Source organism: Pipra filicauda, unplaced genomic scaffold (assembly GCF_003945595.2).
Source record: "Pipra filicauda isolate LSUMZ 115617 unplaced genomic scaffold, ASM394559v2 scaffold311_size1313980_pilon, whole genome shotgun sequence".
Classification (NCBI taxonomy): domain Eukaryota; kingdom Metazoa; phylum Chordata; class Aves; order Passeriformes; family Pipridae; genus Pipra; species Pipra filicauda.
Window position 1 is genome coordinate 1,216,299 of NW_024104434.1, and position 26,275 is coordinate 1,242,573.

General features: G+C 40.7%; 1 protein-coding gene and 1 long non-coding RNA gene across 2 annotated transcripts in view; one reads left to right on the plus strand and one right to left on the minus strand.

The window, feature by feature from the left end:
- TAF3 (TATA-box binding protein associated factor 3) overlaps positions 1-26,275 on the plus strand; it is a 117,420-nt gene that overhangs the window by 49,833 nt on the left and 41,312 nt on the right. The window lies entirely within an intron of this gene.
- LOC113997813 lies at positions 18,625-22,314 on the minus strand. Its single transcript, XR_003544229.2, has 2 exons — positions 22,048-22,314; positions 18,625-18,920 (listed from the first exon to the last, which is right to left on the minus strand). It is a non-coding gene; the product is annotated as an uncharacterized LOC113997813 (long non-coding RNA).

A 26,275-nucleotide genomic window follows, 5' to 3' on the forward strand; every position in this document is an offset into this window, starting at 1 on the left:
CTTTGTGTCCACACAAAGGGGCAGTCTTGGGGCATCAGACATAGGATCTGATAACGTAGGAAGCAGTAAACAATGACCAGTTCTGAACAGTTTTAACTGTAACAGCTGGTTAAAAAACTTTGCAAGCTATTCTTGAACAGCAGATGAGATTCTCAATTGCACTAATACTTTCCTTGAAAGGGATTTTGCTTTCTGTATAGAACTGCCCTTTTGTGGTAAACCAGAAAATGTGGTTTTTTTCTTGTAGGGAAGAGTTTTTGCAGAAACCCATTTTCTGACCAACTTTAAAATAGCATCAGTCCTAAGGAAACTAAATGCTAAACTATCAACATTATGTGGGGTTTACTGAAAGCAGGAAAGGTCCTTGCTGTTTTATCCTCTGACCTTGCCCCAGAAGAGGAAGAAAATGAAATAAAATATAAGTGCCAGGGTATTTCTGAGTCCAAAGCTGTTACTGACAACTTTAGCTGCTTCAGTGCTTTTCTGCCCTCTCTCTGGAACTGTGCTTGCTGGTCCCACTTGCAGTAGCAACCTAAAATGTGGGATGAGAGGAGGGGAAACAAGAGGAGATGATATTGGTTTTTCCCTGGAAAATGTGAGTTTTGCCAAACATGGATACAGCAAAAACTTTTCATGGGAGAAAGCAGAGTTTCCATTTGGAAATGCTGCTGTAATGCTGCATGAAAGGCATTGCTGGGTCAACTCCTGTGCCTTCCCTTCCTGTCAGTGCTGTGAGATGGTTATGGTGGCTCCACTGGGTTTTCATCTTGTAGACAAAATCCAACCTCGTGAGTCCATGTGGTTCCATGGTCCCTTTACACTTCCTTGAGCATATGTGCAACATCAGCATATATTTATCTTAAAGTAAAACAATGTCAGAAGGTGTTTCGTTAATATAACAATGGGCCTCTTTGCATTGCCCTATAAATGTTACCTCAGTACCAGGTATCATTCATCATAGTTGCTGCTGCAATTCCAGGTATCATTCCCAGACGCTGCAGGAGAAGCTTAGGTCATTTTGTGTAACAAATCAGTGGCCAGACTGGTATTAGCACCTAAGATTTCTTCATTCCTTTCCTCTTACCTGACCTTAAAGAGCAGGATAATTTTGAAATAATTGGTGTTTTCTTAGGGTTTTTAATTTAAAAAAAAAATTGCATATTTTTCATTTTGGCAGTCACCTGGTCAGAGCTCTCAGTCCAAACAAGCAAACTCCAAGTCATAATTGATGAATAAACAACTTTGTTGATGTTTTAGTTACTGGGAATTTGCCCAGTTCTATAGCAATGGGCTGCCATAGGTTGCCCTCTAATGGCTCTGGTATGTGGCTGTTCACCACATAAGTCAGATCAGAACTGTGTCCTGCCTGGGAATGGAGATGGGAAAAATATCTTAGTGACACATACACCATAAAATTGGGTTTTCATGGTACTTGGAATGGTGAGAGTTATATGTCTGTGGGGTTTTTTTTTCCGTACTAGTAGAAAGCATCAATCAATTCCCAGAAGTTTGGGTTTGGGGATAACTCCAAGTGAAGTAATTTTTTTGTTATAGCATCCCCATGCTTGTCTGGCTCGTGCCAAAGCAACTGTGTCACTGTGGTGGAGGAATCCTGTTTCACAATGTATTTTTAATTCAGTAAAACTTTATTTGAAGGGCAGAAGGAGAACACTGGAATGCACTTCCTTATTATTAACCTCAAAGTCTCAGCTCTGTGAGCATTTTGATGGCGTGGAATGGTTCTTTCTGGCTCCAGAACAGTGGCTTTTCCCAGGTTTTAACCAGTTTTTAACTAATTCTAAATTCTGAATTTACAGGCTGCTCGTGGTGCTTATTTCTCACTTCACCAAACGATAACTTTTCATGTAGCCTTCCAGACCTTCATCTCTAGTATAATGGGAATGCGTTTTTGGAGCTCTCAGTGCATCAGAATTTGCCCCAGCTGTGTTTATTCCAGTGTGGGATTCTGTCCACGTGTGAGGACGTTCAGACATAGCTGGTGCCTTCATTCCAATCTCACGTTACCCATTCAGATAAACTGTGTCTGATCAATAGCAGGTCGGTCCCTTCCTTAGACAGGAGGAAATCCAATGGAAAAATTGATTATTAACAGGATGCAGTAGAAATACAGAGACAGAAAAGGCAGAAAATCAGCCTTGGGTTTTATTTGGCTGCATAGTTCGTAAAATGTCCACAAATTAAGTTATGTGCTTCGGTTGTAACGTGAATATGGATTTTGGTACACTGAACTCTGGGAATCTGATTTTGGCTGTGGAAGAGCTGTGCACAGAGCACAAAATATTGGGGATGGATAGAAGGGGATGTGCTGCCAGTATGGAGCACATATGAGTATATATGTTGCAATATATACTCAAAAATTAACCCAGAACAGAGTTAATTTCTGCTACGAAGTGTATTTTCAGGCCTCCGTGTGGTTGCTTGACTATAATCTCATTAACTTTTTAAATTTATATGTAGGCAGACTTAAGCTCTGACATTTAGGTCTATATATTAAAAAAAAATAAAATCAAAATTGTTGCTGTTGAGGAGTTTGTTTCAGGATCCACTTTAAATACGTATCGGAATATTTACACTGGCTAACACAGATACAGAAGTTGTTTGGCGAGTGATTAGAAATAGGAATCAAAGATCCCTGTAAATCCATTGAGTAGACAGACAGACACCTCCAGGAAGGTGATTCGAAATGCTGGATATCTAAACTGCATGTCTAAAGGCAGTTATATAAATACCTTGGATTCTCTCCTCTTTTCCTCCCCACCGTGTTCTTCCAACAGACATTTATACCAATCCATTAGGAGGAAAAAAAAGGCTGTTTCCTCCTTTGTTTCGCAGATGGTTTTGGCCTTAAACACAGCACGATCTACAAAAATGCAATTATTTAAGTTTTCATGTTTAATGTGGCTCATCATTGCTAAATTGAAGAACCCAGGATTAAAAAAGAGCACGTAATGTGAATTAAATGGTGGTGGTGGCCAGCGAGTGTTTGTGTTACAGCAATAGTATCACAGGTTCATTTCCTTTGTATATCTTACTCTGGTTTTGCAAACTAGGATGGGGTTTTTCCAGCTTTTTCTGTATACTTTTTCAGAGCCTTTTGTTTCCAAAGATGTAAATTGAAAGAGATGCCATTTCCACGCAAAGAGATGAAATGTTTATTTTAAGAACACACAAGGACCCAGTTACAATATAACTTGTTGAATCCTCAATGCCAGACTGACTTTCCTTGGAAGATGAATGGGAATTTGGAAAGGACCCCGTCAAAGGATTTGGGCTTTCCAGTTACTCCTGTTAGCCAAAGCTTTGCTTCACGCTGCTGTTTTGTCTTTTAAGCATGCAGTAGCAACAGTTAAGAAAATAAAAAGTTTGCAGCGTTGGTGCCTGTGGCGGGATATTTTCATGGTTGATGCACCATTTCAAAGCCTTCCCCTCCCCAAAACAAGGGAACAAGCACCCAAAACCCTCAATACAAGCAAAACCTCAGAGAAGTTTTGGTTGGAGTTTTATTTTTTTTTTCCCCATGCTGATGTTGGAGCTAATTTTTAGCTGGAGCAGCCTGTGACTGTGGGGACATGTGCCGAGTTCCTGGTGGGTTTACAGGTGGGGATGGGATGCTGTGGATCATGGCTGTGACTTTTGGTGGCTGCGTGTCCCCAGCTGGGCTTTCCATCCCCAGGCACAGCAGAGATCGTCACCGCCTTGTTTGCACTTTCAGCTTGTGTAGAGGAGGGAACTGGTTGTTTAGAACAGGTTGCCGTGATTTTGTGGTGCCCTCATTCTCTGCCAAAGTTGTACAGAAGCAGGGAGTGAGGATATCCTCTGGAAATGCCTTTCCAGAGGCGTTTTTATACCCGCACGTCAGCGTAAATGGGAAGAGCAATAAAACAAGGGGAAGGAGCAGTGTGAGGATCAGCTGAGCTACAGCAGCGACTTCTGAGGGTGCTTAACCTTGTACATTTTACTTTCTTTTTGTCTGACTGTTGTATACGTACCTGCAGACAGTGTACTCTTAATAAAATTGAAAGTGGGAATTAAATGTTGTAATACAGGGTGATGTGGCAAAGCTGAGAGTTTCTCGTGCAACTTTGCTTTCCTCTGATCTTTTATTCAGCGCTTAGAGGTGAAAGATCTGCAGTCCTTTTGCTGGCATATTTTTTAATCCTGGTATGCTTCTTGCACTCTGCTCTCCTGTTTGGATTTCTATACTTCTAAATGTTATGTGTACGGGCAAGGGTTCATAAATATATATGTTCCCTGACGGTTTCAGTTCCTGCATGCGTTAATGAATATATATCCCTCGATGGAGTTTCAGTTCTGCAGCAGACGCGATGGATTTCTCCCTCTTTATCAGTGGCACCATTAGTAGAGATAGAAATGGAAACTTTTTCAACTAAAACCAGCTGGGATATCACTGATCAAGATACAGTCTAACCCAGGAAAGTGGGGTGTAAGTAGTAATTGGAGCTGTAATGCAGTTGAAATGATGTTTTTCTTGCAGTTTGTTTTTAGGATATTTCACGACCTATTCGTTCATTCATTCTCTGTCTCTCTTTTCTCTTAAAAACATAAATTTCTCAAAACTGAAGATAAAGAGGGGTTTAGGGCTGCTGAAACAACAGATAGAAATAGCAGAAATAAAATTTTCTTCTTTCAAAAATATTTTAAAATATATTACAGGTTTGTGGAAGGGGAAATATGACACTCTAAGGAATTTTCAAATCCATGACATTTTTTTCCTTTAATGTGTTATACTTTGCATTGCTGTTTAAAAGAATGGAACAAGACTTCACAGGTTTGTGGGTTTTTTTAAAAAAAAAAAGCAACACCCTTCCCAAGACACTGGATTTACATTTTAAAAAGAAAACACTTTACAAAGACCCTGCCTTTAACTGTGCAGAAATGAACATTTGATGATGAGTTTCAAAAGGAAGCAGATTAAGTGGTTCCCGAGTACTGTGGCGTTTGGCACGTGTGTGGATTCAAGCAGCAAGTCAAAAAGACACAGAGAAAATATTGTCAGGGAACCGGCTTTGTTGGGTCTGTTTTGATGACAAAGATCTAATTCTGAATTAAATTAGAAACGCAGTTTACACCAGCAAATATCTTTCCTTTAAATTTAGAGTTCCTTCTCCTTTTCAGTACTTGTTCTCCATAACTAAGTTCCAGACTCAGCTACGGAAACTAATTTACTTTCCTTTTAAAAATGCGTTTTAAAGACAAAACCTAAACTGTATTAAATATTTACATGTAACCAGGCACTGTAATTACCATGGTGGTTACATTATGTTTGTGAGAGGGAGGGGGGTGGTCATGCAACATCAAGAGGCAGCTGATATTTAGGAGACAACTTCTATCGTAGCGTGATCGCCGCAAGAATACTTTGAAGCAAGGAAATACTCTTTCCAATCAAATGCATTTTATTAGAAGATTCAGTCCTTGATCCTGCCTTGAAGTCCTCCTTTCTCAGTTGGCTGCATTGATGTCATTGGTTTTCACCACAGGTTAGCCCAGATATGACTCAGATTTTCCCAATTTCTACCCTCTGTGGTTCTTTCCATTCTCTCCTTCATCCCAAGTAATTCTTCCCAGCATAAACCAGTCATTTTTATACTGTTTGTGAGAAGGTGACATTAAAACAATGTTATAGCAACCCCTAGTAAATGTGGAGTCCACGTGTATTGATTACATGGGATTAGTGAGATTAGTGACTGTGGATGTGTAGACACACAGAAATAGTTGTAGATCTCTGGCCAGTTGACCTCACTACTGACCAGTCTCCCTTTGGATTTTTAGTGTTAAAAGTACCATAACAAATTCAGAAAATTGCTTTTTTATTAATCAGTATTCTGGAAAGAGAGGAAAGGTTCTCACCTTTTTTACTTAGTTTTTGAAAGATCTTCTGCAGTTCCTCCTGTGTGACACACCAAAGCCACATCATTCCTGGAGCAGTGTTTAAGCTCAGTGTATTGTGACAGTGTATTACCCCAGCTGTTTGAAGGGGTGTGGAGCACCAAATTTGAGCTTGTGTAGTTCCTAATATATCAAACAATGCTGCTGCACAAAAAAGCTCTTTTCTTTAAAATGAAAAAAAATTCTAGCAATCCATAAAGTGTTTCTGCCCCTTGGAATTTTGACAGCAACACTTGGCTGTGAACAGCTAGAAGAGATTTTAAAAGGTCTGAATCATTGTTTCTTAAAGCTGAACTATAATCTTTATTTCTAAATGCACACACACAGCATCACAGTTGTGCTCCAGCTTTTAGTTTCACACGAAAAAAAAATGCATTCATCTCCCATCAGGCCAGGAAAACTGTTGCACAGGTATTTTGTATGTGCTCATTTGCAGACATAAACCATGCACACATATCTTGTTTTTATGCTGGGGGAATCCCAAAGCATCTGAAAAGTCACAGCTATACATGGCTACATAAAGACACAGTAGACTCATCCCTTGTGAAAGGTAACAGGTAGATGATTCACAACCCTTGGCCTAAACTTTGTTCTCCCACACACTAGCAGGAAGAACTTTGTCTCACACACCCCAGCGCTATGAAAACGGCAATAACAAATTTAACATCTGAGCAGAGTAAGAACACTTGTTTGTTGGTCCCTTCACTCCTACATAGATGCATCAAGCCCCACGCATTTATCTTAAAAGAATGAAAAGCGGGTTGGAAATCCCTTTAGGATTCCACACTGAGGGTCTCTGAGCACTCCACAGCTGCAAGAAAATTAAACTTTTCAGCTCATCCCTTGGGATTGTGGAGGCAGCACCGCTCCTGGTGGAGAGAGGCTGGGACCGTGAGCTGCTGTTCCACCTACTCTGGTGAGAAGAAGCAAGAGATTTTTTTTTGGCCACAGGACACGCAGAACCATGAGACCAAATAATTGGCATTTAAAAGTATTGCCAGGATCCTGTAAAATGGTGTTTTATTTTCTCATCGTTCGGGGGAGTCGTTTATTTAATTCTTTTCGGCGGTGGCAGTGCTAAACGTGCTAGTGTTACAAAAAGCATACTAATACCTTGTTTTTATGGGGAGACGGAGCTCCAGAGGAAATGATGGTTTGATTTTGTGCGTATTTTCTGCAGTAAACATTTTTGGCGTTCCTTTTTTTTTTTTTCTTTTTTAATACTTTATTTTTCCTGCTTGCTTTAATGCAGCATAACCTCCTCTAAATTTAGTGGGAAGTGTAAATGTATGTAATGCTTTTTCTGTGGTTAGAAAATACATGTAGCATTAAGTTATTAAAGCCTGACTTTAAACTATGTCTTGGGCTAATGATTTTACAGTATAATTGCTTTAGTTAATTTGAAGGCAGGTATACATACAGCTTATTCCATTTTGGCACTATAAAGTTTGCCATTGGTATTATACCTCATTTTTTATATGATTTACATAATTTGTGAAACAGATTTAATACTTTGTGTGTGAGCTAATTAGTTTCTGGTTTAGAGCCTTATTGTATGTTCATTGGGTTCTGAACACCTTTTACAGTAGCACAGAAGGTCATTGTTGGATCTAAATTCTTTGTAGAGCAATCAATCCCCTTTTAATAAAATAAGTTGCATAATTTTTAATGTAATTAAATTGGGTTACGCAGAATTGTTTTCAGCTGTAAATTTGTTGAATCGGAAGAAATGTGGTGGTGATGTGTTAATTACTGAGTCGTGCTCTTTCCCTTATTATGGTATACTTTGAGATTACTGGACTATACATGAGTGCAATTTTATATTCACCTCTGAGGAGCTTACGGGGTGTCCAGTGTTTCCTGGTAGAGGAGGAAAAAAAGAAAAGGAACATTTCTAATAGAATTTTAAAAACTTCCTGCATAACTTTCAGAAGATTCCATGTTAATATATCCCTAATATTTATTACTAATTGCCAGATGGCAGCACTGCCAGTGCTTGCCAAGCACTGAGCTCTTGGGCAGGTGACAAGGACGAGGTGTGGTGGCTGAAATAAATGTCCCTTTTCCAGGGAAATTGAGCCTCTCCGTGCACAATAAGCATCTTACAGTCACATCACACACCAGCCCAGAGAAGTTCTTTTCCTCTGGTATGTGATTTTGACATGAGGGCACATGCTGGCTGTTTTCCTCTCCAAGGAATTGTTTTCTTGGCTGCCGCCATCCCGTGTTTAACAGCACTGTGCAGCTTTAACGGCTCCCGGATTATTAGGAGTCTAAACAGTCTCCTGTATCCTTTGTGTCAAAATGAGTGAAGGCTTTGGAAATCATTTTGGGATTCACTGAGCAGGAAAAGGAGTTGCTTGAAAGAGTCAGACCCTGCAGAAAGACCGACTTCCCAAGTTAAAAGTGGACAGTAGAAATTCCCTTCCAAAAGTTTTCTGCATCCGTTCCCTTTTCTAACTCAGACTCTTTAACTTAATCAAATTATTTCTGTACAGATTATTTCTGATTTGGGTTTTACTTGTCTGTTCCTACTTCTCTTTTCCCCTGGGTAGCTCTCACATGCGTGCTCAGGCTTTTTAACTTGGTAAAGTAGTTGCACTTAGTACAGAGATAAATTAAAGTTAATGAGACAGAACCAGAACACGGCACAGGTATTTCCCTTCCCTCTGTTTGTGTGCTGCTAGGAACTGGTTCCGGGATTTTTGTACTCTGTGTATAACCCTGATCTATTAAACATGTTTTGTGGGAGAAGCAAATATTACCAGTTGCCTCCATGCTCTTCACTGGGGCGCATCTGATTTCATTTAGCAGCGCACACGAAGTCTCTTACGCAGGCACCACCATCGAGGGGGTTTGATTATTTATGGGAACCTCTAACCAAGGCAGTGTTTTTCTGGTGTGTTTACATGTATACATAGATATAAAAAATAAAGAACAGGCAAAGCTGACTTTTTATTGTTGTATTTGCAGCCATTCTCGCTCGGCGCGGAGCTGTCAGACCTTTGCAATTACAATTATACCAGTGGAAGCCTTTAAGGCATTTATTTCCGAGTGGGAATAGTGTTTCTCCTACTTTAAACAATTAGATGAAGTGTAATCTCACTTTCTTCCTGTGGAATGCCACACTTTTATTGCTATCATTTATCAGTAGCGAGATGTAAATAAGACGTAAGCTTAGGAGCCTGGCTCAAACAAAACCAGATTGTATTGATTCCTGTGTGGTACAGAATGAAACAGAAAATCATCTGACAGCCACTCAGTGCTCATCAAAGCAATTTTTAAAGAATAAAGGCTGAATATGTACAATATAAATTCCTTATCTTGTTTACTTGATGTACCCATGCAGTTCCAAAGTCAGAAACCTGATAGAAATCGTGGCTAATTGCGTGAGATAGTGCCCCTTATTTTCATTATGGGTTTAAAACATGAGATGTGGTGGCTTAGGCTAAAAGCAGCTTCAGAGTATGCAGAAACTTTGGAAATCATAGAATATCCTGAGTTGAAAGGGACCCACAGAGATCATCGAGTCCCTGCACAGGACAGCCCCAAAAATCACACCGTGTGCCAACAATTTCTTGATGGACACCTGAAGATGGAGGGGAAAAAAACAACAACCCCCCAAAACTTTCACATCACTGACAGCAAATGTAACGGAGTGAAAAACAGAGGTTTTGTCCATGTAGCAAGTTAATGATTTTTTTGTTTTTTTGCTTTTTTTTTTAGTTTTTAAAAAAGAGTTTCCCCATCCCCCTGCACCGCTCAGGAGACAAGACGGCTGCTGATTTCTTAAAGCCTTAAAGTTAGCTGACCTCCTCGCTGAACCCGACTTTAATGTAAACATTTTCTTGAGATGGTTCGTGGCAGGGCCAGCAAATCTGGAGAATATTAGTGGCGCTGTGTTTGCGGGAAGCAGGAATCCCTTGGTAATTCTCGGGAGCTCTTTTCCAGGCCAAGGCAGCCTAAGACACAGTTGTGTTTTCAGTTTTGCAGGGTTCGTCGGTAGTGCCCTGTGTATCTTTTAAAAATGTAATTAGTAAAACACATAATTAGTTTTTGCTTTGAAGTTGAGTTTTTCTTCCTTGCTTTCGCTCCACTGAAACTCTTCATCTTCCCCCACCGTAGGTAAATAATTTGATAGCCTAATATTGGCGTCCATTTAGTCGTCGGCGCTTTGGCATTGGTGTAGGAATCTAAACAGAAGAGGGAAATTAGAGCAGGGCTTCCTCCAGATCACCTCTTTGCAGGAATATTAAGTTCCATTTAATGCTTAAGCAAAATGTGTGGCTGCTGTCTCGACCCCAGTATTTTGAAGAAAAGTTTTATGCTCCTTTGGGTGTTCGTTTGCACTTCTTCTGTACAGTAGAAATTGGTTATGTCTCTGTCGTCATGTGAGGCATTTTGCAGGTAGAAACCTGGAGCTGAATTTCTAAATTTTCCTTACCTGTGTGCCTTTTTTTCCCCCCGAAGATATATTGCAGTTATCATAAGCTTGATCAGCTGCTGAAATAGGATATAAAACTTAGCACTTACTTCTTGCTTTTCAGCTTCACAGCATTTTTCACGCATTAACTGATCTCTCCAGTGTCCCAGTCTGCCCAGTGCAACGTGCCCAGAGTAAGTGCACTGGTGGGCAGGAGCCTGATGGATATCAGTCACTTGTCCTTATTACCCCCTAGCACATGTTATATTACACTAACTACAAAAATCTTAATTTTACTTAGGCAAAGAAAGCTTATTTGCCCATAAGAAACCTGTACCTATACGGACAGTCTCTTTGATGTCACCGCGTGTTGTGTGTTAATCTGTTAATTGGCCTCAGTCTGTTTACCCATTTGGTGAAAAACTTGAGAGATTGGTGGGGAGAAACTCTATGTGTATTCTTTTTTTTTTGTGGGGAAAAAAAAACTAGCAAAAATTGCTTTTTCATTTTGAAAGGAAAACTTACAATTCAGCTATTAAAGTGTCTGAAATCCAGCTTTCACTTTCAGCGCAGGGCACACAGATGCAAGACTCTTTTTAGATCTTTCAGTTAAATTATTGAGCAAACTTGCAGAAAGGAGATGGGAAGAGGGGAAAAGGCAAAAGACTGCTTTTTTCCGCTTTTATTATTTTTATTTTAATTTCAGCAGTATTTAAAAACTCCCATGAACACCACGAAACCTGTGCTTTCGTAGAGGTAGAGCAGAATCCAGGCAGAGCATCACCAATATTGGCTGGCTTTCTGAGATCAACTGCATCAATTAGTTGTTCTCTCACCCTTCTATGCCAGCTTTCTCTAGTCATGGAATGCACTGTGCATTTTCTGGAGCAAGGATTCTCTTAATTTATCTTTTTTGGAGGTTGCAGGGTACATTGAGCACACTGGACAGACACTCTTTGGAGCACGTGCGACCTCCTGAACTATAAATAATAATGTAAAGGGTTTATGTTATTACATAATAATTTGACTGACATTTCTCTAAGCTTGTTTTTTCCAGGTTTTGATCACAGATATGCTTAATTGGTGTTAAAATTGGCTGTTGTGTATGTTGGTTGTCGTGGCTTGTTTAATACCTCCTGCTTGCAGTTGTCCTAGTTTTACCGTCCTGAAAGATGGTTTCTATTTGGTTCCCTTAATGTTTGCCACAGTTTGTTTTAAAACCCACAAATTTAGCTGAAGTGTTTGTTTTTTTACTTAAGAATGTTAACTTTAGAAATAAAAGATTTCCTGTTTATCAGCAAAAGTGTTTCTTCCCACTTGCTGGCATGATTTCGGAGATGGATTTTTTTATTTCCTTCTCTTACGCTGCTTTTCTTTCTTGTGCTAAACATATTAAACCCTGAGCTATGATAAAGCTTATTTAACCCAAGTATACCTGCCTCACCTCAAATAAATGCAAAATAAATTGGGCAAAAGAAAGAGATAATATTTTTGAATCAGGACACAAACATCACTCTCTGTAAGATATTCATTGTACTGCAATAAATGGAGAAAATATATTGAATTTATGCACACATGATTGACTTTTCATACAGTGAACCCAGGTTAAACATCTTGAATATGGAATATGAATAGAGCTAACATTTTCATATGAAGCAATAATGAAAATTAACAGAGCTCTATTTCGACTGATAGCAAAGAACATTTGATACTCCAAGGCATAAAATGTGTTTAGTACTTGGGTTTTGTTAAGCTTGACAGAAGGCAGGAAACGGGACGGTACAACTGCTGCATAAAGGCTGCTTCTGTACCCGATGACAGGCTGGAGGATGGAGCTGGGGGAGAACAATAAGGGCACCCGCCCGCCCCTCATTCCCTACAGTAAGAGGAGAAGGCATTCATGGCATCGTCTCTGGCAGGATCCGTCGGTGGGACGCGGGTTTTGTTCCCTGGCGCCAGGCTGCAGGCAGAGGAGGGGAGAGCAAAACTCCTTCCTGTGGATTTTACGGGGCCAATGCGCGTGGGTTTATTTTTTTATCTTGTTTTGTTCAGTAATAGCCCTGAGTGAAGTGGGGTTTATTCCAGGTAACAGGAAGGATATCCTGGTGCTTTCCTGTTTCACTGAGGTGCGGGGCTTGCAAGCAGCTGCAGCTGAAGAGTTACCAGCATTGCCTACTGTGGGTTCCTAACCATGGTGGTCCGTCCTTCTCCCTCATGTCAGCGTCTTCCAGTCAAGCTGCTCCGACACAGGATAACAAGCCTGGATTTCGAGGACTTTTTTCCTGCAGTGATTTCAATCCCTGATGAGTGTTACTTGTTGAGTCTGTGTGTGTGTTACCGTTTGATAGGCAGAAAAATCAGAAGTCAAAATACACAGGTCAGGCAAGAACTGCCTGAAACTTTCTTTATATTACCTTCCCTCCCACCCACTTCTTTCACTTCTAGCAGAAGCTCAAGTTGCTTTCCTCTTGCAGCCCTATAAATGCACTTGTTTCCTTAGTTGTAACCCTATAAATGCTCTTGTTTAACGTGGACCGTGTTTGAAGAGTTGGCCTCTTATTTGGTTTTAGTGCTTTAAATTAAAAGTTTAGAGGTACCTGAAAATCAGCTTAAAAAAAAACTTGGCCTAACAATTGAGGTTTGACATCTGAGTCTCTCAGCTCCCGTGTACACACGAGGAAAAACTTCCCTGAAGACTCACACAAGGCAGAAATTCGTCTGTTCAGCGAATACACAGCCCGTAGAACTCTGAAGGAAAGTTTGGCTCCCACTCAATTAAAATAAGTTCTTAATTGATCCTGTGCTAACCCAGAATGGGAGCTTTTTGCTTTCTTTCAGGGAGATGGAGACAAAAATAAGTGAACAAGGACACCTATCAGTTTCCAGGCTCCAAGTGTTTTCAGACTATATTTGTTGGAAGGGCTTTGTGATGCTTATGGTCGAAGCATCCTAATGATGATTTACATTAGCAGCTTAAATATGTAGAACTGCCCACTGAAACTATAACTAAACTTCTAATTAGATCCATTAGGACTGACCTAGAACATCTTGGGATTGTGTCTTTTAAATACAAATTTTGTGTCAGCGTTCAGGAGAGTTAAAGAGCCACCGGAAGGGCGGCTGCATCTGCACCAGCCTAAAAGTGACCTGTTTTACTGCTCTTCAGCAGCTTCAGCCAGTGTAAGTTGAAGGTCTCGGAACACTTACCTTTGCAGTGACTTTTCTGTTGTGTGGATCCTGTTAAATGAATTTTAAACAGGTTTCTCTGCACATCTTGCAAGTTTTATTATTGTGAATAGTCTTACTTCAAGAGCTCCTTGAATTTGTGTCAAGCCTTCAGCTGATCCAGCAAACAGGCTTCTTGTATCATTTAATCTCGGTTTGTTCACCTGTGAAATGGGTATTTTAACAGCTTAGTGTGATGTAATGCTTTAAAAATACACTTAGTACACCAGTATATCCTGCAAATAAATAGAATATTATGTATAGAAGACTTGCTGTTGGGTGGTAGGACAGTGGTATATGCAAATTTTCTGAACATGGCTGGTGTAGAAGGGACAGTGTAGTTGTGGTTTTCAGCATTGTGTTTTAGTCCACCAAGAAGGATAATGTACCTCATTTAAAAAGTCCTTTTGAGATCCTGCACAGACTATTGGAGCTGTGCTTTCCTTGCTGTGCCAACTCCTCACCTCAGGAGGAAGGCGAAGAACAGTTTTGCAATTAGTGGACTGGGATTTGGGAGACCGGGGTCAGACTTGCTTTGTGACCTTAGGTAGGTCACTTCCTTCATAAATCAGTATTATTACAGTAATATTTCCTGTCCTTCAGCTTAGGTATGTCTTCCATATTTGATTTGTAAACTGTTCTGACTGAGGTCTTTTCAGGTTAAGTCTGGACAGCATCTACCACAACAGAATTCTGTTGTTAGCTGAGGTCTCCAAGATGCTTCTTTAATAAAAGCAATCATAAATTCAGTGCTACTACTATATTACATCCTTCTTTTAAACATTGAGACATATGAGGTTGCACTTGTTAAGCTCAGAAAAATTCAGGTGAGGTTGGACATAGAATGTTCAAGTGTCATTGCATGACAGTGTTACCATCGCAATTTATTTTTTCACGTGCACCATATCATTAAAACAGGAAAGGATGGAGCATGAGGTTGTGCACTCAGAGCAGTGATTTGCTGGAGCTCCATCTGGCAAATCTGGATCTACAAAACTATAATACAGTAGTTTTGCTTGATATTTACATCCTAATAGTCATTGATGTATAGTTTTATAGATACTCGTCGTTGTGTATAAATGAGATTCTTGTGTTCTTGAATTTCATTCACTTGTAATATTGTACTTTACAGTCCAGAGGAGCATTTTAGAAGAACAGTAAGGTTTTAATCGGTGTATGTCATGTGAATGAACCTAGGTTAGTTTTTCTCTTCTGGCAGCACATACACAACCAGCAGATCATCACTTGGGCCCATCCACAGTGTCAAAGCACTTCCAGTCTCTCAAGAGTTAGCAGACATACCTGTCTCTGTCTTGGGATGGTTTTGCATTAAATTTGTTGGATGTTCAAAAAAAAAGCAAACATATATATACCTAAATAGGATTAATTTTGGCTGCACAGTAGCAGATTGTCTGTTCTGTGCTGACCAGAGTTGTGCCTTTCATCAAACCTTGCACAGACAGGGAAGGGGTTTACTGCTATAGCAAAGTCCATGAGTAGAAAGTTGAGGTCCAGAGAATGCTGCACCAGATCGTTTCTGCAGAGTCCAGTTTTGTCCATTTGTGCTTGATAAGGAGGGAGGCAAAGATCCAAAAGCCTTGACTTGTTTAAGAAGGAAACCTCATTTGTGCTTGTGGAAGTGGGGCCGATTGGTTTGCTTAAATACCTGGTGTAAAACAGCTTCAGCCAATGCCAGGCTGAATGGGGCTCTGAGCAACCTGGGCTAGAGGAAGGTGCCCCTGGCAGGGGGCTTGGAATGAGATGATCTTGAAGGCCCCTTCCAACCCATTCTAGGATTCTTCGACAATGGTGCCCCTCCATTTCACATTGCTTTGACAGCCACGTAAATTCTCACGTTATTTTATAATTTATTGAATAACAGGAGTGGATTCAGTGATACCATACGTAGTTTTCACCAAAAATCTCCAAAGCACCATTAAGAGAGAGTACTCAAGTGTTTCCATCTCTGTCACCAATGCAGTTACTTTCTTTTTGTTCTACTTTCCCATGATTGGAGCAGAAGTGAACAATGTGACCTAAACTTTTTTTGCTTAAAGGCTGAGACAGGCCAGACCTGATAAATTTTAGCATGATAGAGAGAGAAAGCTATAACCTGCTGAAACTGGGGGTTATAATTAAAATGTGTAGGCACCCTGAATTACAGCTGTTGTGAGTGTTCCAGTTATCATAATAATTGAAGACCTTTTAATAATTTTATATGTTCTTTTCTAACTTGGCCTTGAGCTTAGGCAGGACTTCAGTTTCAAGATAATTTTCTTGTCCTCAAAAGTTAAATTGCTTTCTTTAATATAAAGCATACAATAAGGAGTGCAATTGAAGAGCTGCATGCCTTCTGAACCTGCTCTTTCAGCATGAGACTCCACTTGTTTGAAGCAGATCTGGAGGAACAAACAGTCTTTTATTATTAGATGATAAATCCCTGATGCCGTATCACTGTTTTGGCTTTCAACCTTATTGAACTTTCAAGAGAAATGCCTCTGTTTATAACATGAACTGCCCAGTAGCATCCAAGTATCTGTCACTGCACTATGGACTTGAATTTTTATGCAGTAAATTGTACTGTGCTGTGCTGTTTGTGGCATGTCTGGTGCTACACAGCTAAAGTCTGGCTCATACGCTGATGAAAAGCTGCAGAATGAGATGTGGGGGTTACCATTTTCATTATAGAATTTTGATTGCAAGTTAGAGCTTCTATTAATGTTTAATTAAGGGAGTTGGCAAATTAAGGTTGGTTCTTCTGAGTGCGTAAGAAATAAAAAATACTATTTTTGCTGAAAGTTATTATTATTCTTAATCTTAATTTACTGAAGTTTGTTGGGCTTTTTTGTAAAACACTGCAAAATGTAAGTAAAGGGGACTTACAAGAAGGCTGGAGAGGGACTTTTCATGAAGGCATTCAGTGATAGGAAAAGGGGGAATGGCCTTTAGCTGAAGGAGGGTAGATTTAGATTTGATATGAGGAAGAAATTCTTGGCTGTGAGGGTGGTGAGGCACTTGAACAGATAGCCCAGAGAGGTTATGGACTCCTCATCCATGGAAGTGTTCAGGGCCAGGCTGGACAGGGCTTGGAGCAACCTGGTCTAGTGGAAGGTGTCCCTGCCCATGGCAGGGGGTTGGAACTGGGTGATCTCTAAGGTCCCTTCCAACCCAAACCGTTTTGTAATTCTGTGATTCTAAGTAATGCTGTTGAGAATATGACCCTGAGTTCAAAAATACCTGTGCTTAAGACAAACCCCGTGTGCTTTAGAAACTACTATTTGCTCCCACATAGAAACCTCTCAGTGGTGATATCTCTCACATTTGACTTTGTTAAATGCAGAAAGTCTCTTGAAAAGGAAAAGCAATTTGCATTTCTCTGTGTGTTTGGCAAATACGTGTTTGACTTTGAATTCACCATTCTCAAGTAGCTTCTCCAGTCTCTAAAAATGGGGAAACTGAGGCAGGGCTCTGAATTTATTTTGCAGGCACCTTAGTTTAGAGGTAGTTGTAGTGAAGCAAAGATAAAAGTTGAATTGCACTGGCTCCTGGATCAGTGTATTAGGCAAGACTGCCTGTGTTTTTTGCTTCCAAATTTCCTTTGAGATACCCAGCACGTCGCTTCAGCAGGAATTTTTGCTTTTGACACAGCACTGGGATATTATGCCAAGAAACATTTTTATAATATTGATATCTTAGCCCACAGCACTGTATTTGTTTAATATTTGGTAAGGTCTCAGCTGCAACAACCAACTACCAAAAAGTTTCTTCTCATGGGATCTTTCTACGGAGTTGTAGCGCATGGTCAAGATCTGGTGTTCTGTAATGCCAAGAAGTGTCTTTAAAAGGCTTTATAAACCATGAGGCTTTAAGTGGTGTTTTCTACTGCAGAGTATCAAATTAATAGTCAACCATAATTTGGTTTTTAAGTTTGTCTGTTGAAAGAGTCCCAATTTGTATAGATAATATATTGTGTGTTCAAGTGAGTGCTCTGCTTTTGTACATTCCCTTCCATTAAGAAGATGAGACCTCGGATAACTCAGAGTTCCAGATAATGTGGAATCAAATATGTTAGTGAGTTGCACTGTAACAAATCCACACAATGACTATTTTATGTTTGAAGTGGAGGTGGTGTTTGGAGTGCCTGTAAATGCCTTGTTGGAAAAATCAATTCTGAGCATCCCCTTTCTCCACATTTTGCTTCATTTTCCCTGAATGTGTTTTGACACTGAAAGTTTCAGTCTCTCCACCTGCAGAGATTTACTCACTTGACTTTTTTGAGCTTACTCCAGAGTTACACCAGGGTGGCTGAAAACAACACATGCTTTTGAAGGGCATGTTAACCCGTGCTTAATTACTTTATAGAATCATATAGTGCTAAGGTTGGAAAAGAACTTTAAGATCATCAAGTCCCACCATCATTCGACTGATAAAACAACGTAAGAAAAGCATGCACAGGAGGCAGATGAAGAAGAAATTGAGCAACATATCTCACTTTTTGCTTCCTCAAGTCATCTAACTAGACCTCAAACTCCATATTTTTGGGAGACTTGCACCATGTAGAGCAGTGCTGGTAGGATTGACAGAGCTTGTTTTATTTGGGGCAGGAAAAAATAAGGCTTCTTGGTACACTCAGAAAGCTCAAGGCACTTGGGGGAAAATATCAATAATCCCCATTTGATAGAGGATGGGAGTCAGGCACGGAGCTGTGTCTTGTCAAGCACCACCGAGCCGGTCACTGCCAGAGCAGGGCCTTCAAATCTCCTTGAAATAGGAAAGTTGATGAGAGAGAGAGATATGGGAGGGCTCTTCCAACCCGCCGGGCCGAGGGAGAGGTTTTATAGAGAGATGTAACGTGTTCCTTAGTTTGATTTATTTTTTCCTTGCTAAGAAGAGTCTGCAGTAGTCCATGTTTGATAGTCTTTGCCCTGGGTGCACCAAGCTTTTGCATTTTCTGAAGGGATATATTGGTGGTATTGTGAAAATGTAACTGTGACCTATTTAGGCGGGTTGGAGTGGGGTACAAATCTCTGCACTAGGAAGAAGTATCATTTTCCAGCTGGGCAGAAAATCGCATTTATTCTGTAATAGAACACAAGAGCTCATTGAACACCGGAGTGGAGTGGCTGAGCCGTCGGCGCTCCACCGGGGGAATGAAGTCTCCGCTTAAATATTCCATCAGATAGCAGAAATCCTGGGAGTCCGAAGAACAGAATTACTGGCTTCAGTAGATGACCAAAAAGTTGTTCTTTTTCTCGGGAGAGACTGCTCGGCTGCAGCAGGGGATTGTGTTCAGGGGAGCTGCAAGATGCTTTCTATATGTGTTCTCCTTGCTAGTTGTCAAGGGCTGAAAATAAAGAGGAAAATATTATATATAAATAACCTGGTCTGGCAGGGAGGTGACATTAGAGATCCCGGCACATTTAAATGAGTCTTTCTCAGAAACAGGAACTTTTGGATCAAAGGTTTCTCAGAAAATTGACTATTTGACCTAAACACTCAGAAGTTGTAGGGGACTACCTGAAATTATAAGAGGTGTTGGTGTTAATGTTGCAGTCAGGATCAGACAGTTTGGAGGAGGAGGTGGGATCTCCTCTTAGATCAGTTGTTTTGGCCAGGAAAAAAGCAGAGGCACACAAGCCTCTCTCCTGGCAAATAACTTGTGCATCCAAAACTACACCTATTTTTGCCAATCCCTCCTTACTAGTCTAATAGGAAATTGCTTCCCTTTATGAACCTAGAATTTGCCACTTTTCTTCAGGAAATACTCAAATATGAAGGATTTTTAAAATTTATTTAAAGAAGCGTCACAAATTCATTCTGTAATAAAAATATTAACATGCAAGACAGTGAATTTGGGCAGTGTCACATCATTAGGTTTGTGCAGGTGCTCTGAGATGCTTCACAGTTGTTAAATTTCACAATGCAAGGTGGGCAAATCTTATCTCGGCCTCGTGCTGGTGACACAGCAGCCAACTTGTTGAATTCCCCTAAGTTATGGAAATATGTAGTGCAGGACCTAAACTCTGTATTACAAGTTTTGACATAACTCCTTTGCAACCAGTGGGGAACATATATTATTTTCTGCCCTTCAAAGCTGCTTTTCTGCAGAGATAACATTGGCAAGGATTGCTCCGAAGATAGGCGCTCACTCAGCGGAGGAACATTGCTGTATTACTCACAAAGATAAGGAGGTATTAAGAACTTCCATGGAGTTCTTACCAAAAATCAATTCTATCTTTTATAGTTCTCCAGAGATAATTCATCCCTCTCCCCATCCTAATCCGCACTGGCGGGGGGATGGAGGCAAGGAGAGGGTTGTGGCACAAAAAGTGGAGGTTACAGTCTCACAGCCCTTTTGTGATTTATTTTGAAATTAAAAATTATGCCTTTTCTAGATGGGCATCAGCCAAAAAGTGGTGGTCATTCCCGAATAATTCATAAGTGAATTGCAGGGAATTAAACTGCTCTGCCTGCCAGGAGAAACCAACAGTTTCATTGGCAGGAGGAACTCGTCTCTCCTAAGGAGAGATGCAAGATCATACTGCAGATGAACAAGGTATCTCCCCTAATCCAAGGGGTGAGAGATGGACTCTCTCCTTCTGACCATATTAAAAATATGTGATTAGCCAGATCACACCTATTCTAAAGCAAAAGGTGAGCTGATGGGTTCAGTATTAGATTTCCAAACTCATCCTATAGTTTGAGTTTTCATCCCTGCCACCAATATTTTGCATGACAGTGACATAAGGAGTTTGTCATTTCTGAGCCCTGTTTGTTTTTATCTCTTTAGGATGAGACTCCTGATTTAGTAACCTGGTCTAGTGGAAGGTGTCCCTGCCCATGGCAAATGGATTGGAACGGGGTGATCTTTAAGGTCCCTTACAACCCAAACCATTCTATGATTCTGTGATTTTGGTTGTCTGTGCAAATTCTTTGCCATCTGTGGGTGAAGAGCCTGTAAAAATATGTGGCCTTGCCCTGAGCAGGTTATCCTGGAATATCTGGTCTTGGTAACAGAAAATTGCCCAAACAGTGGCTTGGCAAAAATCTTAACTCCTGAGCAAGAATGAATTTAGACTTTTATTCTGAATTGAGTATCTTGTGCCTCTAAATACCTGCTATTCTTGAGCAGTCAGAGAGCTTGTTAATCATATGGCTTATGATAAATGACATTTTTTGCCACTCTGTCATTCAGCATGTCTGGTGTATGTCAAGGGTAATATTCTCTTGTGGTGGTGTAGAATATTGACAATGGAAATAATATCTTTACAGTTCCTCAGGTGTCCAGACTAAAATTGTAACTTGTCTTTTCTCCTCCCGGTTCCTTATGCTTTTGACCATCACTGACTATTTTTTTTCCTTTTTAATTTGCAGAAGGCGTAGATACAAGTCCTGACAACACCTTTCCTACTTAGGGGATTAAGAAAGTGTTCTTGTTCTTGCTCGCAGATTTATGGTTAGATTTGTTTCTCCCTGTAAGGCACCTAGATTTTTTAAACAGTTTTCTGTGCAGATAACTGAGTAAATCTTAGATTTTTGTAGGAAGCCTTTAATAGCCAGAGCACAAGATGTTTATCCTGTGGTAGCAGATGTAACTTAGAAACCCATAAAGAATTTGTGGCAAAAGGAAGCAAATAGTTATTGTATTAAAATTCCTAATGCTTTATTTTTCTTGTTACTTCATCCCACAGTTCTGGAGGTCATTTTGGCTGAACTTAATGAGTTCCTGGGTGTACACAGAGCACACCAACCTTATGTGTTTATTTCTCTAGCTCAGAAATAGTAGGGGAGGGGAAGAAGATCCAAAATAAAACAAAAATCTCATGTCTACCAGGGTCTTATTGAGTGCATGAAACAAACTCAGATCTTTTTCTGGATCTGAAGTTCTTTATTAAAGGCTCTTTAGCTCCCTACAAAAGAAGTGGTGGCAGGTCCTTTTCCTGCATTTCAGTGATATTTCTTTTTTGAGAGAGATTTTTAGACATTATCAGAAGTTCTGCTGTCTGTCTGGCAGCTGGGAGCAGTAACAGTTCTTGGTGGGAAAGGAGAGAGGAAAGGGTTTTCCTTTTCCCACTTTATTAGGGAATAATATGGTGTAAAAATAATCATAGGACCCACAAGGATCATTGAAATCCAACTCCTGGAAGAGAGGGAAAGAAAAAAATTAGAAAGTGAATTGAGGAGTGATCTTTGCTGAGTCAAAGATGCCATTCAAGAAAAATAAATAAATCTCCTGCCCCAGCTGGAAAAGGAATCCTCTGTCCTTCTGCAAAGTCAGAGATCTAAATAAGTCTTCTCTGGAACTTTCTCCATCTGCAGCAAGAGGCTCAATTGGTACACAAGTGTCCGTATCTACCCTTGAGGGAAGATGAAGGAAGTCCCATCACACCTGAAACGATTCATAATTCTTCTGAAATACAAAAAGTAAAGTTAGCAACAGAAAGTGCATAGTTATAGTGTGATATACTGACCTTGAATGTTGTGTTTCCATCATGTGTGTTCTGTCAGGTCAGGAGGGCTGATCCCCTGCTGTCTGTCAGGCTGCTGGGGGGAAGGTTTCTCTGCTGCAGCTGTGGGACGCTGCCAGGAGGAGCAGGGTGTTCTCATCCCTGCCTTCTCCTTTCTCCCCCTCTCCTTTGAGCTGGTTAACAATTTGATGAGAATAAATGTTGGGTTTTTTGGGGGAAGAAGGAGAGCAGAATTTTGGCTTGTCCTTCAGCTCTCTGACCTGATCTGCCCTGTGGTTGTACAGCCACTGGATGTTGTGGGACGAATGTGGACGAAGCCAGGGTAACGTGCAAAAACCGTCTAAGAAAGTCTAAACTGTCAGTGCCTCGTGTCCCAAGCTGTTGGTCATTGCAAGCAACTTTGTCCTCTCAGGCATTATATTAGAAGCCAGAAGACCCCAGGAGATCGTAAGCTAATTCGTCTTGGCTGCAATGTGCCAGACGGATACATTCTCGTGGTTTGGCACAGTGACACTGAACTCACTATTTTAAGCAAGAGAATCTGTACCTTAGTGACCAAACTGGGATTGTTCAGCTATTCCTGCAAAGTTATATATCTAAAAGTTAGATATCTAAGCCCCTTCTGAAAGTAATGAATGCTGCATGAGAATATGAGGTGTAATTACTTTTTAATAACTGCTGAGCTACATCACATCTGAGCAGCTTCTTATTTGAGAGTATCCCGAGGCATTTTTTATTTTGCTGGATGTGCATAAGAAATGAAGCCCTGGTAGCTACACCTGGTAGTGACAGGTGTGAGACAGAAAAACTCAGGAGTGAAGAGACTCTCCCTAAATAAGACCTCGAGGACCGAAACTTGCATGATTAAGAATCAGGTGATGGAAAAAAACCAGCAACCAATTGCTGCCCGTGCACAATCTGGCTTGTTTCACATCTCCTTTGACCATGTGTCCACAACATACTCTCTTGTCCCATCTTCCTTATTTTGCCCTGGAAATGCTTGTTCAGTGTAACTCCTCTTTATCTCCTCTTGCTGCTCTTGCTGCTTCTTACAAGTCCCGTGTTTCATGGGTTTCCTGGGTCTTTTGTCCTTCACCCTTTGCTTCAGTGTGACCTCTGGCCACCAGTCACCTTCATGAAAGTATTCTGAGTGACATGAAAAGCAAATGTATTCTTCCCTCATCTAGTTTTCATCTTCCTGATAAATGCTAGACAAAAAGGCAGCTCAGAATGAGGGACAGGAAAAAGAAAAATTACCTGTAATACAGAAAAGCTAATATTTTCTGGATTTTGGAAGGGGCAGCTAATGAATTGTAGAATCACAGAATCATAGAATGGTTTGGGTTGGAAGGGACCTTAAAGATTATCTGCTTCCAATTCCCCTGCCTGGGTAGGGACATCTGCAATGAAGACATGGAAAAAAGAAAAATAAAAGGTTGAAAGAAAACAGAAAATCAAAACAAAAAGAAAAAAGAAAGAAATGTGAAAGAAAACCTTCAGTGTTGTTTCTGTTCCTGATTTATCCAGGCAGTAGTGGAGGTGCAAGGCACTATTTACAAACCTAATTCAGGTCCCTGTGGATTTACAGTTTGAATTGGGAGGTGAGAGAAATTAACGGGGAAAACCTCCCTCATTTCGATTTATTTCTCTGTAATACACCCCAGAGCATAGTTCATTCTGGGGAGAGGAGGGAACAACAGCTTGTTGCTGCTAATAGGATTTGGGTCAATTCATAGGTAAATCTCTCCTCCACCCCACAAAACTCATGAAGACAGAGCTGGTAAAGGTCTGAGTTCATGCAACAGGGGTTTAGAAAGAGTGGCAACAAGAGGGGGTCAGATGGATAGCTGCAGATTAACTTTGCATCAGCTGTAAAGGCTTTTGTGACATTTCATGACTAAGAAAAGTTTGGTATCTTGAGATAAAAAACTTCTCTTTAGTTTTTGGCTTTTGGGGGGTCTTTGGTGATCATCAGCTGGTGTCCCTGAGAATTTCAGTCCCCTCTCAGCAGGGAGTCACCTGGTAATGAACCAGCCTGAGGTCTGTGGAAGGGGAAGGTTGCATGGGAATCCGACAACTCTGAAATGAAGGATTTCTATTTTTTTTATGTCCGAGTGGAAAGTTAATGTTACGTAAAACTGCCTACTGAAGCCAATTCCTTCACTAAATTTGTTTTCATTTGGTTTTTTTCATTCCTCTCGTGTGTCCAAGAAAAATATTACTTAGCTAAAAGGCATTAATTCAGTTTAAATCACAGTATCAAGCCCTCTGAGTCTAGGACCGATGTGTGCACAAGTTTCTTGTTTAAATTAAGCCTGCTGGTTGCTGGCTTGTTTGTTTCTCCTGCTTTCCCTATATTCAGGATGCTTATCTCATAAACTGCTAGAAAAATAATGGCAGAGGACCATTTTTTTTAAATAATTTAGATGGAAAAGCAATATCCTGCAGAATTTCTATAATCAAGTATGTCCCCAATCCAGCTTGTGCGGAAACTTGATCAAAATAGATCCTTAACTCCTAGTTAAGCCTAATTAGGATACAGAGTTCAATACAAAGCCACTTCTCATTTTCCTTTGCAATCAGCACATCATTTTTGTTTTGTTAAAGGACACAAGTTGCATCCCTTAGATAAACAGCTTGGCCAAGCTCTGCAAAACAATTAGTGCATCTTTCACATGGTCTAAACTTGATTGAATAATTACTCAAATAATGGTCAGTAATGGAATACATAGGGTTATCTCCTGGCTAATCCTCAGGTAATGGAGTTGGTGTATCTCTGATTTTTCTCTTAGCTGTTCCCAGTGAACAGGAGACTGAGACAAAAGTGATTATGGGAAGTGCAGGGAGTCACTGGAGGCCAGCAAGGAAAAGGAGGCCTTATCTTAAGCAATTAATCAAGAAAACTCCTATTGTGGGACAATTATTCAAAGCTAATTCTAAAATAGCTTTAGAGCCTGAGGTCCTGAAGGTTTTTTAGTGTAGGTTTTTGTTTTTGTTTTGTTTTAAGAATTTTGCCAAGGTCATTGGGAGCACTGGGGCAGCCCTTGCATCCAAATGAAGGCTGTGGCATAAGAAGAGAGTTGAGTGTAAAGTCCATCTTCACACAACATGGGCCTTGAGGTCCTTATCAAAGCTGTAAAGTTTTATTTTAAAAAATGGGTTGGAATGTTTCTAAACAGAGACAATATTCTACAACTTGCTTAATGCTTCCCCCAAAAAAATCACAGAATCACAGAATAGTTTGTGTTGGAAGGGACCTTGAAGACCATCTGGTTCCACCCCCTGCCCTGGGCAGGGACACCTTCCACTAGACTAGGTTGTTCCAAGCCCCATCCAACCCGACCTTGAACAGTTCCAGGGATGGGGCAGCCACAGCTTCTCTGGACAACCTGTGCCAGGGCCTCACCACCCTCAGAGTAAAGAATTTCTGCCTTATATCCATTTTAAACCTACTCTTGTCAGTTTGAAGTCATTCCCCCTTGTTCTGTCACTCTTGTAAAAGAGGATCCTCTCTTTGCATCCATTGCAAGTGATGCCAAGAGAAGTATTATCACAGTCGTTTCACCTCCATGCTTAGCTCTCCTAGTCTACCTGCAGGACTCTGATATCTTTGAATCTCTCTTTTATTCTTTTTCTCTGATGTTTTTCACTGCTTTTTGCTTAACTTAATTGTCCTACAAAGCAGGACAGCAACCGCAGACATGTAGGATTGTTTTGTGGCTGTGGCTTTGCAAAAGACCACGAGGTCTTTCCAGTTGTGTCCCCAAAAAGCCCTTGTACAGTGAGAGCATCTAACAGACTCCCGTGCTCTGTTTTCAGCCTCTGAGCTCCCTTGGAAGTGAGATTTATTTGAAGATGTTGCCGTGATCCATGAGGTCCTACGGAAAGAAGCAATACATTTTAGCAGCTGTCCCTGAAAAATTATAAGGTCACCGGAAAAAAAAAGCAGAGGTCTTAAATTGGATGCGGTTTAAATTTTCCTACGGCCTCCTGAATCGGGCTCCTTGCCGGGGAGGGAAGCTGCCCACAGAGTTATTGCTCAGCACAGTCACCCCGTGCTCCCGGAGCAGTGTTTTCCCAGCGGTGCTGACAGAGGCATTTTGAACCCACCGTGGCGTCTCAGGCCGTCCGATCCGGTGTCAGATGGCTCTGCGGTGCCGCCAGGGAAGTGCTGCTGGATGGGTGATTGCGCTGCCCTGATTAGTTTTCTCTCTGCCTATGGGCACCTTTA